Source organism: Giraffa tippelskirchi, chromosome 3 (genome assembly GCF_054371585.1).
Source record: "Giraffa tippelskirchi isolate mGirTip1 chromosome 3, T2T-mGirTip1v1.2.pri, whole genome shotgun sequence".
Lineage (NCBI taxonomy): Eukaryota > Metazoa > Chordata > Mammalia > Artiodactyla > Giraffidae > Giraffa > Giraffa tippelskirchi.
This window is the reverse complement of record NC_137277.1, coordinates 79,260,895-79,280,962: the sequence shown is the minus strand read 5'-3', so window position 1 is coordinate 79,280,962 and position 20,068 is coordinate 79,260,895. Positions and strand designations below refer to the sequence as shown.

At 37.0% G+C, this 20,068-nt stretch overlaps 1 long non-coding RNA gene across 3 annotated transcripts in view; it reads right to left on the bottom strand.

Annotated features, from left to right (window-relative positions):
• The window catches only part of LOC145541864 (uncharacterized), a 39,804-nt gene that overhangs the window by 14,405 nt on the left and 5,331 nt on the right, over positions 1 to 20,068 (bottom strand). The window contains exons 2-3 of one of the 3 annotated variants that reach the window (XR_014079364.1): positions 18,946 to 19,057; positions 2,090 to 2,166 (exon numbers count right to left, since the gene is read on the bottom strand). The exons of 1 other annotated variant lie outside the window; for it this stretch is intronic. This is a non-coding gene — a long non-coding RNA (uncharacterized LOC145541864). Of the gene's footprint in view, positions 1 to 2,089; positions 2,167 to 4,799; positions 5,331 to 18,945; positions 19,058 to 20,068 lie in introns of those variants that run through there. One more of the 3 variants, XR_014079363.1, reaches the window with a different exon arrangement.

The following is a 20,068-nucleotide window of genomic DNA, read 5'->3' as shown; positions in this document are numbered from 1 at the left end:
AAACTACTAAAGAGGAAAAAATATATACTGCAATGTTTTTATCACCATGGTTAAATTGATTGCAGATTAACATTAAACACATATTATGTCTATATTATAAACATGTGCTGAGGTTTCAGGAGGTAAAAATAAATTTAATTTCCTTGGCAGTCAGAAGAATATGCATGAAGAGTTGATGAATTGCTTCTCTCACTTCTTAAAACCTCCTCCTGTAGAATCCCTGACAGTTTTACAAATGGCTGTGTCCACTGGGAGACTGCGTTTGGATTCTCAGATGTATTCACTCATAAAGGAGTCATAGCTTGTAATAAAATCATTCCAGTCATTAAAAGAAAATGAGTGAGAACAATGAGTACAATTCTCTGTAAAGCTGAGCAACAAAATGCTCTCACTTAAGACACCTTATCAAAGGAGTCAAAACTGAAAATAATTCAGCTCAGGATTTTACACTCAGCATACCAGATGCCCACGCAGTTGGAAAAGTGGGGCTGCCCTGATTCTGGCATGTTGTGGAGGTATTTATGAGTCAAAATGTACTTCCTTCCCCTCAAACTGCTGAAAGATACAGGGTCTGGAGGGATGGACCTTTAGGGATGGACCTTTCTGATCTAAACAGGACAGTAAATTAGCTGAAGAGTGAGACAGCCTGGTAAGGAGCCCTCCCATCTCACCACAGGCCCCAGCCTGTTCTGTGAGAAGGAGGTTTATTTTGTTGTTGTCATTTCCTTTCCAAGAAGAGTCAGAATCATCATGGGGGCAGTGTGGACACCAAAGATTAGATGAGGTAAGTTTGAGTAAGGAGACAGGGAGAGATCCAAGGAGACTTGGATCTCTAACTGGGAGGCAGTAAATGCTATCAGTAGAGCTGCTCCCAGATATTGGTGCTTTCTGCCCCAGACACTTCCATCCTAGAGCAGCTTCAATGCCCTGTTGCTCTGGAATATCTTTTTATCGTGGGAGAGAAAATATGCATGTGCTCTACTCTGGACGTTCCTGTGGTATCTTGGAGGGTCTTGGCACTACTTCATTAGCACCTAGGCAGCCTCACATCTACCTTAGGGACTACACTTTGTTCCAGAGACCCTTACAGACAGATTATAAAGTCAGGCAGCCTCCTTGGCCTGAGGCAAAGATTAGGTGGCCACATTGGTAATCTGATTCCAGTTCTAGCCTTGATCCTAACAGATTGAGTTTTGGCATATGCTGAACTCTTGACTCAATGGAATTGATTGCAATTAGAAGACAAACAGAAAACTCCTTGTAATGAGATGTCTGTGCCCCTGCCTGCCTTCCCATGCATGCTGTGTCTCTTTAGTTGTGTCCAACTCTTTGTGACCCTATGGGCTGTAGTCTGTCAGGCTCCTCTGTCCATGGGATTTTCTAGGCAAGAATACTGGAGTGGATTGCTGTGCCCTCCTCCAGGAGATCTTCCCAACCCAGAGATTGAAACTGTGTCTCCTGTGTCTCCTGCATTGGCAGGCAGGTTCTTTACCACTGGCACCACTTAAGAAGCCCGCTTACCTTCACAACCTCTGCCAAATATGTCCAACTCCTAACTCTAGGTAGCTGCAACTGTGACCTTATTTGAAAAAAGGGTCTTTTCAGATATAACAAAGTTGATTCTCAAGTAAAATTATCCTGGATTCTGGGCAGGCCTGAAATCAAATGACCAGTATACTTATAGGAGACAGAAGAGAAGACACAAAGACCAGAGGGAAAAGCCAGGTAAAGATGGATACAGAGACTGGAGTGATGAGCCAAGGAATGCCAAGGGGTGCCAGCTGCCACCAGAAAGTAAAAGAGAGCCATGGAAGGATTTCTCAGAGTCTCCCGGAGGAGCCAACTCTGCAAATGCCTTGATTTTAGATTTCTGTCCTCTAGAAATGTGAGAAACTAAATTTCTATTGTTTTAAGCCATACAGTTTATGGTAATTTGTTATGGTAGCCCTAGAAACTAATATACCACACAATCCAGATCCAATGATTTAGTGTGATCTATTCTGGCAGACTGCATTGGGAATCCTGTGTCACCCTTTAGGGTACAGTTGGGGTACAGTGGACAGAACACAGGGTTTGGAGTTGGACAGACCTTTGTTAATTACTGCTGTGTATACTTGGCAAGTCCCTCTAGGCTTTTGTATCTTCATGTGAGATCAGGAAGGCAGCCTGGAAATATGAGACAGAGGTCAGGTAGCATAAGCCAAGAACACGTTGGAGGTTATCAACCCTGACTGCATGCTAGTATCACCTGGGAAAGTTCTAAAAAATATTGTTTACAAGGCCTCACCTCAATTAAATCAGAGTCTCTAGGACTGATCCAGAGGATATGGTAATTTTTAAAACTCCCTGGGCATCACTTGATATCCTCTAGCATAACTATTGTCAAAAAATCCCCAGAAAATAGCAAATGTTGGCAAGGATATGGAGAAACTGGAACCCTTGTGCATTGCTGGTAGCAATGTAAAATGATGCAGCTGCTGTGTGAAATAGTCTGGCACTTCTTAAATCTACAACACAGAATTACCACATGACCTAGTGATTCCACTTCTAGCTATATAGACAAAGAATCAAAAGCAGGAACTCAAAAAGATATCTGTACACCCATGCACACAGCCACATTATTCACAACAGCCAAAAAGTGGAAACAAGGCAAATGTCCCTCAGTGGGTGAGTGGATAAGCAAAGTGTGATATATACATAGAATGGAATATTATTTGGCCTTAAAAAAGGAGATTCTGACACATACTACAACATGGATGGAACTTGAAGACCTTATGCTAAGTAAAAGAACACCAGACACAAAAGGACAAATATCATATGACTCCAATTCTATGAAGTATCTACAATAATCAAATTCATAGAGACAGAAAATAAAAGAGTGGTTTCCAAGGGCTGGGGAGAGGAGAGAAAGAAGAGTCTGTGTTTAGTGGGCACAGAATTTCAGTTTGAGAGGATGAAAAAGCTCTGGAGATAGATGCTAGTAGTTACACAACACTGTATTTGATGCCACTGAATTGTATACTTAAAAGTGTTTAAAATGGTAAATCTTACATTATGTATACTGTCATCATAAAAAAAAAAAGAAAAATGAATGTTAATTATACCTACTGTGGTAAGTCATTTCACAATGTATGTAAACCAAGCCATTGTGCTGTCCACCTCAAATTTATACAGTGATATATGTCAATTTTTTCCCAATAAAATGGGGAAAAGTATAAAAAGAACAAAAGCAAAAGCCCTTCCTGGGCAACGCTGATGAGCAACAGAGTTGAGAAACAGGATAAACAATGCCCAAGTTCAAGAGGCTGAGGCAGTTGGGCAAGTTTTGTCAGAGATCGCCTGGTCAGTGGCCAGGTAGGAGAACTGGGACAGAGCCTACAACACAGAATTACCTGGTCTATAACTCCGGGAGACCTCGGACAGAGACTCACACCTAGGACTGAGATGTTGAGACTCCGTGGCAGGATCGCAGTCACTGCAAGCCTGGGTCACCAAACTCAGCTAAGGACCAACAGCATCGGGGCTTCTCTTGTGGCTCAGTGGTAAAGAACCTGCCTGCTAATGCAGGAGTTACGGCTTCAATCCCTGTTCTGGGCAGATCCCGTATGCTATGGAGCAGCTAGGTCTGTGTGCCACACTACTGAGCTCCTGCTCTAAAGTCTGTGCTCTACAAGAGAGGTCCCCCACAGTGGGAAGCACACTGCAGTGAAGAGCCTGATCACCACAACTAGAGAGAGCCAGCACAGCATCAAAGATGCAGCACGGCCAAAAAATAATGAAGAAATAAAATGTTTTTAAAAAGGATGAAAAAAATAAATAAATAAAAATAAAAAGGATGGACAGCATCAGTGACATGGTGCTGAATCAGCATTATTTAAACAAGGTTCCTCCCCAACGTTCTCTATAGGACAAAAGGGGATCCACCTGTGGGACAAAGCTTGTGGCGGCTGGGAGGGCAGAAAGGGAACAGACCCGACTGGGGACTTAGGAAACGGAAAACCCAAAGACTGTTACAGACCCAAATCTAGTTTGTTTTGTTAACATCTCAACTCCACAAATTTTCTTCATGTATAGAGAAACCCTGTGAAACCTCAACTCTTAACCCCTTGGGCAAACTCCCACTCTGCACATCAGTCTGAGAGAGGTTTTAGCGCCTGTCAGCCTTTCGTAAGTCTGACAGAGCAGTCTATTGATCTATTTCCAGCACAGAGTGGGCGGCAGGTAAGAGCTGAGCAAGGGTGCGTGGGTGCGGGGTGAGGGTGTGTAGGGATAGATGTTGATTCTATTCAGTCAGTCTCAGTGGCAGCCGTTTCTGACCCGGTCTCCAGGTCTGGTCATGTACTCTCTTAGCGCTGGTTTGAGACACTGTTCTTTCAAAAAGTGATGATAATACTGTCCAAACTAAATTTCAGCCCTTTCATTTGAAACATTTTCAGTCTTGTTAGCACTGAAAGAAAACACAGAGCTTTGGTTTTAGCTGTTGTACCGTTTACTGTAACCTGGGCCCGTTTCTTGCCAGCATAATGGCTGCGTTTGTGTTCTCTCTGGCTTTGTCTCTGCTCAGCTATGCTACCTCTGTGAGAAGATGTAGCCCTTAGCACACCTCACGAAGAAAGTGCATGCGTGGAAAGTGGGGTTTCACCTGTCAAATGCCATCCCTGCCAGCTTCTAACAGTAGCTCCTGTGTAGAGGAAAAGTACTCCACCGCTCCTCTATTTTAATGGAGTTATGCAAAACAACTCTAAACACTTGCTTCAAATAAAATAAGAGAAAACAAAAGGATACCACGTAGCCTTCCATGCTTCCAAGAACCTTTATAGTTCTGTTTGAACATAAATGGGTTTAATTTAGTTAGTGCTGTGCTCAGGGGTGGGGTGAGGGCAGGCCACAACAGCTGGTGCAGGATCGAGGGCCTGGGGAATGCTGACTCAGGCCCCGTTAAGAGTGCTTTCCCCTTGTTCTAATAAGCAAACAAGATGGGCAAGATGAAGGATACACAACGGTGTGAGTAGATTTGGCTCCCAGGGCTCCTTTGTTGACATGTTCCCAAAATTTGGAGTCCTAGCCGTCATGCAGAGAGAAATCCACCAGGTCCGAAGATCCCATAGGTGTGCTCACTGCCTTTTATACTTTTATGAAAGGGGATGGGTGTGTGGGGGCTTCAGGGCCTAGCAGCCTTCAGCACTCAGGCCTCCTATCCAGGCTCCAGGTTCAGGATTTCCAGATGCGCTGCAACTGCCTTATGGCAGTTATGCCATAACTTTGCTTCTTTGCTTCTTGTTGAACCATAGGGTTACTTGGGACTTCAGTACAACTGGCCTGGCCAGGAACTAAGGTTGTGAAGAACAAATGATATGATAAATAACTGACTCCAAATTCTTTGCCATTTCTACCAAAGACATTCTAAGGTGAAGAATAGCAATATGTCACAGTAAACATGCTGTGTCCCCAGTGACAACATTCAGAGGCAAGACTTGTTTGATTGGCTAATTCAGAGACAGAATTCAGAGATCTGATTTGATCATCTAAACTCTCTGGGTGTTTTGCAGTCTATTTCATCCAACCACTCCCTCATTTATACCACAAGGTGGACTTTGTGAGTGACTAGAATAATCATGTCTGCCAGGGGTAGCTTTGGCTAGCCTGGATGACACCTACAATTCTAATTATCCACCTTACCTTCTCTTCTAGATTCAGTGCAGAGCCTAGCTCACTTCTGTAGCTTCTCACATTCTCCTGAATCAAGACTTTACCCTGTGGTTTTGATATTTTAAATTTATCTTTTGGATCATATTCATTCAAATATTCATTAATTCACTTCTTCAAGAAACACATATGAAACGTTTATAATTTACCAAGCAGTGTTCTAGGTACTGAAGAAAACAACAGAAAAAAGACACCATTTTTACCCTAAAGGTATCCACATTAACTAGTTGGGAAGGTAGACAAATCCCTGATAGATATCTACAAATGAATCCAAAACCAACTATGCTGCACATAATTTTTATTATTTTTAAAATTATTTTTTGACTCACATATCTGTATATCACCTGATTTTGCAAACTGTTATATAGTATTTTAAAATCATCCTCATTGTGGGTAGTCTTGTATCAATCTCCAAGATGATTTCCAATGTCCTCACCTCCCGATCTCTATCCTCCTATAAGGCTCCTTCCCACATTAATTGAGTGCTAGTCTGTGTGGCCAATAAAATACAGCAGAGTGACTTCTGAGGTTAGAAATGTTATTACTGCTTCCACTTTAGTCTCTTGGATTTCTCACTAGATAGCCACATACTACGAGGACACTCAAGTGGCCCACGGAAAGACTAGTTGAAAAGGAATTAAGAACCCCGGCCATAGCTAGCATCAACCTACTAGTCACATGATTTGATCATCTCACAAGCATATACGTCAGCCTTAGTCAAACCTCCAGGTGAGTGCAACCCTGGTCAGGATGTGAATACAACCTTATGAGAGATCCCAAAGCAGAGCCAGCCAACCGAGCCAGTCCCAAATTCTTCATCCATAAATACCATGAGAATAACAAATAATTACAGTAGTTTTAAGCAAGTAAGTTATGGGGAAATCTGTTACACAGCATCAGTGACTAACACAGAGAGGCTATACTTTTGTCTTTTGTTCTGAGCTTTCCTTCTGTGTGGACTTGCTTTGTACATGTTCTCCCATTGCAGCTTCCTCACCTTTTAAGGCACAGCACAAATATCACCTATTCTAATGCTTTTCTTAGTTGTATCCATCTCAGTCTGTCCAGTTACTTGGTACATTGCAAGCGTTATAACTCCTTATCTACCTTTCATAATTATTCCTAGGTTATGAGCAATGTAAGGCCAGGCTGTGGTATATTCAAAGCTTACAACATCATAGCACTATCCTAGGGTCTTATACATCCTATTGTACAATAACTATTTGTTAAATGAATGATGGAGTGTGGTACATACACAAAATGTGCTACATTAATTTTTACATTTTAATGTTTCATTTCAAGAGCTCTTTTGTCTTTAACATTTATTTTTCCTGTATTGAAATTAGACCAGGGAATGAACCTCATCTATTATATCTTTCCTGCCTGTCTACAACATTTAATATAGTGCTGGGATACACAATGTGTGCTCAATAAAGGTTGACTGACTAAGCATTTAATACCTTAAAACAGAAATTCAATAAATGTAGTCGCAGTGACCTGAAAGAGTAATGTTTCTCCTTGTGTGTCTAATGGATTACCAAGGAGCATCTTGGAGCTATGATTTTAGAAACAATTGTCAATGCCAAACTCAAGGGCACGACTATTACTGGAAAGGACCTGCCTCAGAGATAGATAATTCCCAAAGAATAATAAAAAGCTTAAGAAATCAGCCTGTACTTGGTCCATAGAAACTTAGACTCCTTAGATGTAAAAGATTTCCTCTGACTTTTACACCCACACAGATATCAAAGATTCCCTTTTAGGAGAGTGAATATCTTATCCTGTGTGCTGGGCTAAGTCGCTTCAGTTGTGTCCGACTCTCTGTGACCCTACGGACTGTAGCCCGCCAGGCTTCTCTGCCTATGGGATTCTCTAGACAAGAATACTGGAGTGGGTTGCCATGCCCTCCTCCATGGCTAGGTCAGCCTAAAAGTCAACATTAATGCCGAGGCTACCTAAGAAATACCTGGGCTGCTACAGTGAAAGGGGAGATCTCAGCTGTGAATTCCTGTCAAAGCAGCACCTACAAGGTCCAATTATGGTGGCCAGCGCTGACTTTGCTCACTAAGATGGCTCCTTGCATTTTGCTCCTTGTCTGCACAATGTCCTGAAGAGTCACTTTTACTCTCTAGCATACAAAGCTCTTAGCTCCAGTCCTGCCCACGACTGACTCAATTTTCTTCATTTTCCTTGACCCATGCTGTGTCTTAACCCTGACTGATTGGTTTCTGTCTCCTGGATGAATTTCCTTTCATCCACATAAGTACCACTAATGAACTTGTGATTAATTAATTACTGCTCAGTTTCCAAAGTTTTATTAGTAGGAAAGTAAATGCTGATGTTATCCAAACTTTTAAAAGAGTAATCCAGATTTTTCTTTTTTAAAGAAAGGAGCTAAAGTTCTGATGATGAAATTATTCTTTAAAATGGCTTCTTTATGATATTTGGTACAGCCAGGGTTATGGAAATGATAAGAATATTTTTTCTCAAATGAGAGAAAAATCCAAAAGTGGAAGGAATATAATGAATATTCAAGCCTTATATTATACTAATATTTACCACTGGATTTTCACTAATTTAATAGAACACCAATGAAGGTTTTCATTATTCAACATATTTGCCTATGGATTATCCATAAGAGATGTAAATACCTGTAATTCAATCATGTTTATCTTGTAGGCATATTAATAACTGCACTCTTGATGGCTTTTGTGTTTTGTACTCAACTGTGTAGGTGTTATTATGAGAACAATAAATATAATTTTAGAAAAAGACAAAATTATATAAAGTAGAATTATATCTAAAGGGAAAGGAATAAAGTAAAAATTATTAATAGAAACAGAGCTTTAGGAAATAAATTGATTTTAAAATTAACACTATGGTACAGAAGGTTTTTAAAAATTTCTGTACCCTACAAAGGATGAAAATGATTCATGGATAGCTTTTGGCTCTGAAACTTATTTAAATTTAATAATTTAGCTTAAAAAATCCTTGGTATTTTATTAAAAAGTTCAAAAAGAATAACAAAGTATGATCATCACAATCTTTATTAAACTCCCATCTTCTTTTATTTTATTTTATTTTTTTCTACTATTCATTTTATTCATTAATATAATAGGTTCTTCATATTCTGATTAGTTACTCAATTTTCTTCTCCATATTTAAAAAATAGTCTATAGCCTAATTAGGAAAACAATTAGGGCCAGCTTTTAAATTAATATATTTTATTTATTTTTTTTTTTTATTAAATTTTACATTTTATTTATTTATTTATTTTTTTATTAGGTGAGATATTTTTTTGTGTGTGTGTGTGTGTTTTTATTTTTTATTTTAAAATCACACCAAATACAAAATGGGGGCTTGTTAAAAATTGATCTTTGTGTAGCTGCTATGTTCATTCTCCTTAACAGCTTTCATTTACAGCATTTTCTATATCCCCACCACATTCATAAAGCACCCAGCACAGGTCAAGAACTGCACTCACCATTCTAATGCACAATCTTGTTAAACATTCCAGACAACCCTATGGCTACTCCTCCCCATGGCACAGACTGGGGAACTGAGGAACGAAGAAGCTAAATAAATTTGTTAGATGTGGCAGAGCCAGAATTCAAATCATTCCTATTTGACACTAAAGCCTCAGCTCTTCTCATTCTACTATTAAGAGTAACAGTTGAGCTATTAAGAGTGCTAAATCTCCTTCAAAAGACCTGCCTACTTCTCTAGCCCACACAAACTTCACTCCCTTGTCTAAATCAGAGCTTTTCCCATGTATATCATGTTTAATTACATACTGCTTTATATTGTCAAGTACATGCTTAAAATGTGTAGAACTTGTTTTTCAACTAGACTGTAAACTTCACGAAGGTAGGCTTATGACTAGTATCTCTCATATTAGAATCAAAAAACAAAAGATAACAAGTTATCAATGAGGATATAGAGAGAAGAGAACTCTTGTACAGTGTTGGTGGGGATAAAAATGGGTAAAGCTTTTAAGGAAAAAGTATGGAAGTTCTCTAAGAAACTAAATATAGATCTGTCAAAAGATTCAGCAATCCTTTCTCTGGGTATACAGGAAACGAAATCAAATAAAGGAAATGAAATCAATGTCTCAAAGAGATATCTGCACTCCCATGTTCATTGAAGCATAAGTCACATAGGCAACATATGGAAACAACCCAAGTGTTCAGAAGTGAATGAATGGATAAAAATTTGAGATTATCTGTGTATCTACCTACCTACCTAATGAATATTACTCAGCTTAAAAAAAGAGAGAGCGCTTGCCATTTGCAATGAACCTGGAAAATTTTATGCTAAGTGAAATAATCCAGACATTTACTAATATGCACTCTTAAAAAGTCAACCTAGATGTCCATCAGCAGACGAATGGAAAACAAAGCTGTGGTACATATACATAATGGAATATTACTCAGCCATTAAAAAGAATACACTTGAATCAGTTCTAATGAAGTGGATGAAACTGGAGCCTATTATACAGAGTGAAGTAAGCCAGAAAGAAAAACACCAATACAGTATATTAACACATATATATGCAATTTAGAAAGATGGTAACGATAACCCTGTATGCGAGACAGCAAAAGAGACACAGATATATAGAACAGTCTTTTGGACTCTGTGGGAGAGACGAGGGTGGGATGATATGGGAGAATAGCATTGAAACATGTAAATTATCATATGTGAAAGGAATCACCAGTCCAGGTTCGATGCATGATACAGGGTGCTTGGGGCTGGTACATTGGGATGACCCAGAGGGATGGGATGGGGAGGGAAGTGGGAGGGGGGTTCAGGATGGGGAACACATGTACACCCATGGCGGATTCATGTCAATGTATGGCAAAACCACTACAATATTGTAAAGTAAAAAAAAAAAAAAAATAATAATAATAATAAATAAATAAAACTGGAAAAAAGAAGTCAAATATACAGAAGCAGCAAATAGGATGGTGTTTACTAGGGACTGTGGAATGGAGAAATAGGGGGATGCTAGTCTGTGAGTACAGAGTTTTAGTTATTTAGAATAGACATGTTTAGAGATCTAATGTACAACAAGACGAGTATAGTTAATAATAATGTACTGAGCAATGGCAATTTGCTAAGACAGTACATCTCAGGCACTCTCATGACACACACACAAAAGAATAACTATGTGAGGAGAATGTATGTTAATTGGTTTGACTACAGTAATCACTTCGCTATATATATATATATGTATATCATCCTGTTGTAAATCTTAAGTGTATACAACTTTTATCAAAAATAAATATGTTAAAAATGTGACCTATGCTCTTCTAGTTTACCAAACCACTATCTCATAAATAAGCACTCAGTAAGTACTAGATAAATTCAACTGAGTGTGACCATTTAATAGACGCTGATGGTTAATAAGGTATTTAGCACATTTATCTTAGTATTGTACTAGGTACTTTACACATGTTATCTCATTTAATCCTGAAAGTAACCTGGAAAGTAGAGTTCATCATGCCCATTTTACAAATAAAGAAATGGAAGAAATAATTAAATAATTTGGCCATGGTCACAAAGATTACTAGTGACAGTGTCGTATTCAAATCCAAATCATCTAAAGAAAAATCTACGTTCTTATCATCTACTGCAATGTTACATCAGGACTTGGCTAGGGAGAGTGATATTAACAAATTATTTTTGCTTCTGGATAAAGGGTGAACAGAATTGATTGAATAGACTATATATATATCACTTTTATATATTATGTGTCAGAGTACATGGGGTTGAATATCAGCTATATGACTGACTAATATTTAATTCTTACTGTGGAATAGGAGAGAAAGAGTTGGGTAGAAGAGAGCTTTTCTAGGTATCTCATTCACTTTGGAGAATGGAAAATTGAATTGAGTCAAAAATATTATCTACAATCCTTCTAGAACTAAAGTCTGATATTTAATAGCTTCTGATTTTATATGAGATTGCCAACTATTTCTATCAGAGAAGTGAGGCTGCTTTTATTTTATTTCCACAACCTGATTTTTTAGATGAATTAGCTTTAATATAAAATATATTCCAAAATCCATTATTATTGAGTTATTAAAAATAACAGTCTCGATGTCCTTTTGACCATAAATCTCTTGGGAAATATGACTTACTCTTCCTACTTCAAGTTGGTGTTATATTAACTATTTTATTTTCTTTCCAGGGGTCAATATGGAATCATTCCTTCACTTCCTCTTGCTTTGTCCTTTCCTGACAGATGATTTACTCCAAAAGAGAATCAGTGAAAACAAGTATCAGGGCAGCAGGAGAATGAAGAGTGTTCAGTAAGCAAGGACTGACCTCCAGTGTAATTGCTCATAAAGTGATGACTCACTTCTTTTGTGAGCACTGGCATCACTGACTGCTTCTGCTCTGCTGTCTCCATACCTTTGCCAAACTGGCCACAATAGGCTGGCAATAGTTTTATTTGCTGAGAAGGAATACTTTTGATAGTTTACAAGGTGGCCATATCAATAGTTAATAGCGCCATCAATATACAGGAGCAAAACTGATTTTAGTGAACATAGAAATGGAAAAGATTTAGCAGATTTTCCCTTCAGCCTTCTAAAAAACTGCATTTAACTATTTATCCCTTCATGGTACCATTTTTTTTAAATGGTTAATATGTTTGGCTGACAAAGCAAAAATACAGATCTATAAAGAATTATTAATGATGAAGAATTAGAGATATAGCAGGAAAAAGTGAGATGCTGCAGAATGAGGTAGGGCTGAGCAAGGCAGAAATAAGAAAAGAGAAAAATGGTCTAATATGATAGAGGAAGAATGTCTCAATTTCAAGATAGAAAAAAAATGCATTGCCTAGCGGAAAATGGAACTGACCAGAAGCACACTTCCTACTTTCCCTTCAGTATTATTTATACTGGTAAAGACTTAGAAACAATATAAATCACCTGCCATTATAGTTCACTCTCACGTGAGAGAACACTAGGCAGTCATAAAAATGGGCAGCAGAGATTTATTTAACGACACAAAATTCATTAAATATTATAAAGAAATAAAAATGAGCTTATAAAATGGTAGATATAGCATGATGGAAATTAGATAGAAATAAACAGAGATATGCACATGTACATTCATAATAGAGGGACAGGAAAGATAAGTACCTAAGAGTACTTAGCTCTGGATCATGAACTTGTGGATGGTTTTAATATTTTTTTCCGCACTTTTGTTTACTATTCAAATTCTCGATAATTAACATGTATTATCTTTACAGTTTCAGAATAAAAACAATACATCATATTTTTAAAAGGGGAGAAAACAGAATTTTATTTTTGGCAATAAAGCTGAACATGTACCCTAAATATCCCTTTTATTGAAAAGAAATTCTGGGCTAAAATGAAAATAAAACCCCTCCTTTTAAAACACATTGCCAAACATGGAACTCTGCTCAATGTTATGTGGCAGCCTGGATGGGAAGGGAGTTTGGGGGAGAATGGATACATGTATATTTATGGCTGAGTGCATTTACTGTTCACCTGAAACTATCACAACATCATTAATCAGCTATATTCCAATACAAAATAAAAGTTATATAAACAAAACATATTGCCAAGCTGGTAGAGATACACAGAAGCCTAAAACAAATTCAAAGAACTCCAAGGATGTAAGTAATTACTCAAATGTCTTCCACTTTGAGGGATATGCCAAACACTGGTGAACTGAGCTTGTTTTCAGAGCCATGTAGCAGTGGAGTGATGCCGCTGGCTACTATGCAACTTCAATTCAATAATTCCAACTTGGTAACTTGAAATCAGCCATGAGAGTATTTATAATACAGAAACCAGGAAATGCTACAAATCAAGGAACTCTTTCTCAGATAGCCAGTTCCTAAGCAGTTACCAACACATTACCTAGCATAAAGTTTAGGAGACAAATCCTAGGGTCTATAGGACACAGGGAGTCTAATTTTAGATCCCATGTAAAGCTGGGTTCCAGAGAACAGCATATTTAGTGTAAAAGAGAAGCAGAAACAAGCCTATTCCACAGTAGGAAACATCAAGAAAACAAACTTGGGACTTCTCTAGTGGACAAGTGGTCAGGAGTTCACCTGCCAATGCAGGAGATGCGGGTTCAATCCCTGGTCCAGGAAGATTCCACATGCTGCTGGGTAACTAAGCCTGTATACCACAACTACTGAAGCCTGCATGACTTAGAGCTGGTGCTCCAACAAGAGAAGCCACTGTGATGAGCCCTCCACTCGCCAAAACCAGAGAAAGCCATCACACAGCAATGAAGACCCGGTGTAACCAAAAATAAACAAGATATATAAAATTTTTTAAAAAAGAAAGAAAACAAACTTGATACTAGGTGGGGGATAAAATATCTTCCCTGAAAATTTAACTGCAAGCTTACCCTCTGAAAATGTTAGGACCTGAAACTCATACTACCTATTTTGAACTGAAATTCAAAAGTGGCCCCAGTTGGTAGTATTCCCAGACTTTTTGGTTGATTCAAATACAAACCCTTTCTGTAGAAATACAGTTACAACTAAGACTCAAAAATTAGCACAAGGAAAAAAATATTAGTCTACATTTTAAACATCCAAGAAAATGACACAGTAAAAAACAACAGCAAAAACAGATTTGCAAAAATTTAAAATATATAAATTGGCCACAAAATAGAAAACAAGTTTAATATATTTAAAGACATTAAACGAAGAACTATAAATATGAGAACAGAGTGAAGGTCTATTAAAATAGAAGAAAGAAACAGATTTGAGGAAAACAAATAGTATTTCTAGAAATAAAAAAAATCAAGTAATAGAAATGAAAAACCCATTGAATAAGTTAAATAGAATATTAGACACAGCTGAAGAAAGCATTAGAAAAATCAAAAGGCTGATCTAAAGAAAGTATCAAGGTTGCAGCAAGAAGTGTCAGAAGGAGTGGCAAATATGTAAGAGAGGTTAAGCAATGTGGTAGAATGTCAGAGGGGGAGGCACACATGTGGTAAATCCATAAATAAAGGCAGGGGAATAATAAATATTAAATTCAGAATAATGGTTATCAGAGGGATGGAGAGACGCATTGGCTCATGTCGGGCACATAGGGCTTTAAGAATACAGTTGCTCCTTGAACAATGGGAGGTTAATTCATAATAGGGTACCCTTCATATCCAGAGTTCCTTTGCATCCAGAGATTCAACCAACCATCAACTTGTGTATAAGTGGATTCCATGCAGTTTAAACCCATGTTGTTCATGGATAATTGTACTAGTAACTTTCTATTTCTTAACGTTGGCAGTGGATACACAGGTATTCCTTTTTATCGTTACTCTTTATGCCTTAAAATACATTTTAAGTGTTCCTTTTTATATTGTCAATATTTAATAAAATATTTTATTAATCTATTTTTAAAGTAGCCCAAAAAGAAATACTCCATAGTGTTAGCTATAGCTGCATTTGGATCATGCAACTACAAGTATTTTTATTTTCTGATACTTTCACTTTTTTTCTTGAAACTATATTAAACCTATAGTAACACTATAATGATGAACATACTTAATACAGAAAAAGAAGCATATGGTTTCACAACATGATGAATCTCTTTGCATACAATACCAAACTCAGACAATCCTATTACCTAGAATTTTCTCTCTTATTTACAGATAAATAGACAAAGTTCTAAAATATTACAGAGTGGGAAGGCTCCTTTCGATTCTGTTTTCTCTCTGGTGAATAAAAACGTAATATCAAATTTCCAATGAATTAAGGAAGCTTTTTAATTACTCTTTGGAACTTATGAAGATTCTTAAACTGAATTACTTCAGTTTCTTAATTATATTTAATGAAAAATTAACTAGAGATCTGGGACTGATAAAATTATAAGACTGCTGAGAATTAAACTTGCTGCAAACAGAGTCTGTGGCAAAGATAAGATTGATTTAACTTTGACTTAATGTGTTTATAGAAAGAAAAGGTTAGAATATGGCCCATCGGTAAGAGAAACACTGACACTGGTATGTTTCTGGATAGAGAATTTTTAATAACTAGTTGAATATCAAATCCTAAAGAGAAGGGAAAAAGACTTCTTTAATGTGCTGAATTCAACTTACTATAAAAATTAGTCTTCCCTTGTAGCTCAGCTGGTAAAGAATCCACCTGCAATGTGAGAGACTTAGGTTCGATCCCTGGGTTGGGAAGATCCCCTGGAGAAGGGAAAGGCTACCCACTCCAGTATTCTGGCCTGGAGAATTCCATGGACTGTAGAGTCCATGGAGTCACAAAGAGTCAGACACCAATAAGTGACCTTTCACTTCATAAAAATTACAGTTTGCAAAATCATGCAAGGAGACAATGAGATTTCTAAAATCTCTTTGAAAGGTGCTTCAGTTTTTCTAACATTAAAAAAATAAGCTAACTGATTCTTAGGGGTGAATACTGTTTCCTACTTGAAAAATTTAGTTTAGCTTGCAATTTTTAAGTGGCCTAAATTGCTTCTAAGTTTTCTTTTCATTTTCAGTCATATTTATTAAAGTATAATCATATACAATGAAATGCACAGATATTGAATATACACTTCAATCCAATCTAACAAATGAATATGCCTGAGTAACCCAAACACCTATAAAGCTATAGACCACTATCATTAGCCGAGAACCTTCCTTTGTGCTCAGACCTTCTCAACTTGTAACCTCATGCAACCACTGCCCTGATTTCTATTATCATTGATTGGATTTGATTTTTCAAGAATCATTCTTTTGTGTCTGGCTTCTTTTGTTCAGCAAAATTAACTGTTTCATGCTTTTTGTTCTATTGTATACCACGGACTGTTTATCCACCTTCGTGTTGGCCACCTGGGCTATTTCCAGACTTTAGTTATTACTGTTCAAATAAAGCTGCTATGAATACTTTTGTATAAGATATTGGTGAACAATATGTTTTAACTTCTTTCAGATTAAATACTTAGATGTGGGACAGCTAGATTACAAAGTAAATGTATATTTTTTGTTTTTAACTGCCAAAGAGTTCTCCAAAGTGGTTGTACCATTTTACACTCCCACCATGAATGTATGATAATTTTGTTTGATCCACTCTTTGACATAGGTATTGTCAGTCACTTTCATTTTAGTCATTCTAGTGAGTGTGTAGTGGACTGGAATAGTCTTGTCTGGTCTTGATTGATATTAGGGAAATCTGGCCTTGTAAAACAAGATGGGAAGTGTTTCCTCTTCCTGTATTTTCTGAAACTTTGGGAATTTTCATACAGAGGTTTTGAGGTCTTTAACAGGTGTAAATCTATCAAGATTTTCTACATATTGCCATGTTAGTTTTTGTAACTTGTATCTATATTGATGGTATAAGATTGTTTATAATATCCCTTTTCATCTTTAATATATGCAGAATTTGTAATGATATCCCCTCTATCATTCCTAGTATTGGCTATTTGCACTTTCTCTCTTTTCTTGATCAGTTCTGTTAGATATTTAACAATTTTTATTAATTTTTTCAAAGAACCAAATTTTGAAATCATTCTTTTTGTTTTTGTCCACTTGCTATTTCACTGATTTCAACTCCTATTAGATCTTTTACTTACACTGGGCTAAATTTGCTCTGATTTTTCAAGTTCCTTATTAAGTTAAAAACATAGGTCACTTAATCTACATCTTTTTTCCCTAATATAACTTTTAGTGAAGCTTATATTATAAAAATATAAAAATAAAATATAAAAAATAAAGAAATAAAATGCAAGCTTATAAAGAAGGTTTTTCATAAATTATTTTTTCCAATATAAGCATTTCTATTTGAAATAGAAATTTACCTCTAGTCATAGCTTTAGCTGCATGCCACACATTTTATTTTTTTACTTCTCTTGTGATTTCTTCCTTGGTCCATAAGTTACTTAGAAATAAGTTGTTTATACAAATATTTGAGGATTTTCTAGACATATTAATGTTACTAATTTCTAATTTAATTCTATTGTGAAATAATAAATGTTGGCAGGAATATGAAGAAAAGGGAACCCTTGAAATGTTGATGGAAATGTAAACTGGCACAGCCACTATGGAAAACAGTATGGAGGTTCCTTAAAAAACTAAAAATAGAACTACCATATGATCCAAAAATTCTACTCTAGGGTATATATCTGAAAAAAAAAAACATTAATTCAAAAAAATACACAGACCCCTATTTTCATAGCAGCACTGTTTATAATAGCCAAGTTATGGAAGCAAACTAGGTGTCCAACAAGATATCAGTGGATATAGAATATGTGGTGTATATACACAGTGGAATACTACTCAGCCATAAAATATGATATCCTGCCATTTGCAAAAACACGGATGGACCTAGAAGTATTATATTAAGTGAACTAAGTTAGACAGAGAAAGTCAAGTAATCTGTTATCACTCCTATGGGGAATCTAAAAAAAATAAAACATATATAACAAAAGATAAACAGACTCACGGACATAGAGAGGACAAACTAGTGGTTACCAGTGGGGAAAATGGAGAGGGGCAAGATAGGAGATTAAGAGATATGAACTACTATGTATAAAATAAATAAGCAAAAAAGATATATTACACAGCACAGGGAAATATAGCTATTATTTTATAATAATTTTAAATGGAATATAATCTATAAAAATATTAAATCACTATATTGTACATCTGAAACTAATACAATATTGTAAATCAACTATACTTCAATAAAAAAAATACTATTGTGGTCAGAAAATATACTCCAAAAATTTCAATCTTTGCAATTATTGAGACTTGCTTTATAGTACCATATACAGTCTGTCTTAACAAATTTCCCATATGCAATTGAAAAGAATCTGCATTCTCTTGTTTTTGGTGGTACTATTTTGAAAGAGATGTGTAAATCCAGTTAGTTGATACCGTTTTTCCAATCTTCTATATCTTTACTGGTTTTTTTCTACTTGCTCTATCATTTACTGAGGTGCTAAAATCTCTCACTAAATTTGTCTACTATCATACTAATAACTTCAAGCACTTAAGAGCTTAATTAGACGCTTACATATTGTTTTCTGTTTTATTATTATGAAATGTCCCTCTATCATCTATAAACAATCGTTATCTTGAAGAGTTGGATATTTTAAACAGTCTCACTCTGATGGGTGAGAGCAAATTGTCTTTGTATATGGAGATCTTAGGGTTTTTGAATCATCACACTGGCTTTTACTCAGATTTTTAAAATGTATTAAAAAACTCAACCATACTCTTCTTACACACTTTTGTATCAGCTTGCTCCTCCTCCGCTATTCCACCAGGAATAGGGCATCTGTGGATCTCTTCTCTCATTGTAGTTTATTAGGTTCTTTGCATCCTCAGCTCTCCCTGTGCCCTCCAAACAAACAAAAATAAAAACTATGAATCTGTACATTATCCAGATTGTTCTTGTTATGCAGGACTTTCTATAGCTTACATCATAACTAGATGTGAAAAGCCAGCACCAGTCTTTAAATAAGACTCTTAAATCCTGGGCTTCCCAGGTGGCACTAGCAGTAAAGAACCTGCCTGCCAATGCAGGAGACATAAGAGACTCAGGTTGGATCCCTGGGTTGGGAAGATTCCCTGGAGGAGGGCATGGCAACCCACTCAAGTATTATTATTAATTTTTTTAGATTTGCAATGAAGAGTTTATTATAAAGGACACACATAGGTGAGGACTGAGGGTAGGGGGGTAGGCAGAGCTCCCATGCACTTTCCCCATGGTGTCAGGGAGCTTTACCTTTCTGGGATGTCAATGTACTCACCAACAAGGAAGCCCTTGGTTGGTACTCACCAACACCAAGCCTCATGTCCAGAGTTTTTACTGGGGTTTAATTACCTAAATATGATTCATGAAGTCACTGGCCACATGACTGAACTCAATCTCCAGCCCCCTCTCCTGTACCAAGGTTGGGCTTGGTAACTTTAATTAATTTATTTTAATTAGAGTATAATTCAGTTCAGTCACTCAGTCGTGTCTGACTCTTTGCAACCCCATGGACTGCAGCACGCCAGGCTTCCCTGTTCATCACCAACTCCTGGAGCTTACTCAAACTCATGTCCATAGACTCGGTGATGCCATCCAACCATCTCATCCTCTGTCGTCCCCTTCTCCTGCCTTCAATCTTTCCAGCATCAGGGTCTTTTCAAATGAGTCAGTTCTTCGCATCAGGTGGCCAAAGTATTGGAGTTTCAGCTTCAGCATCAGTCCTTCCAATGAATATTCAGGACTGATTTCCTTTAGGATGGACTGGCTGCATCTCTTTGCAGTCCAAGGGACTCTCAAGAGTCTTCTCCAACACCACAGTTCAAAAGCGTCAATTCTTCGGCACTCAGCTTTCTTTATAGTCCAACTTCCACCTGC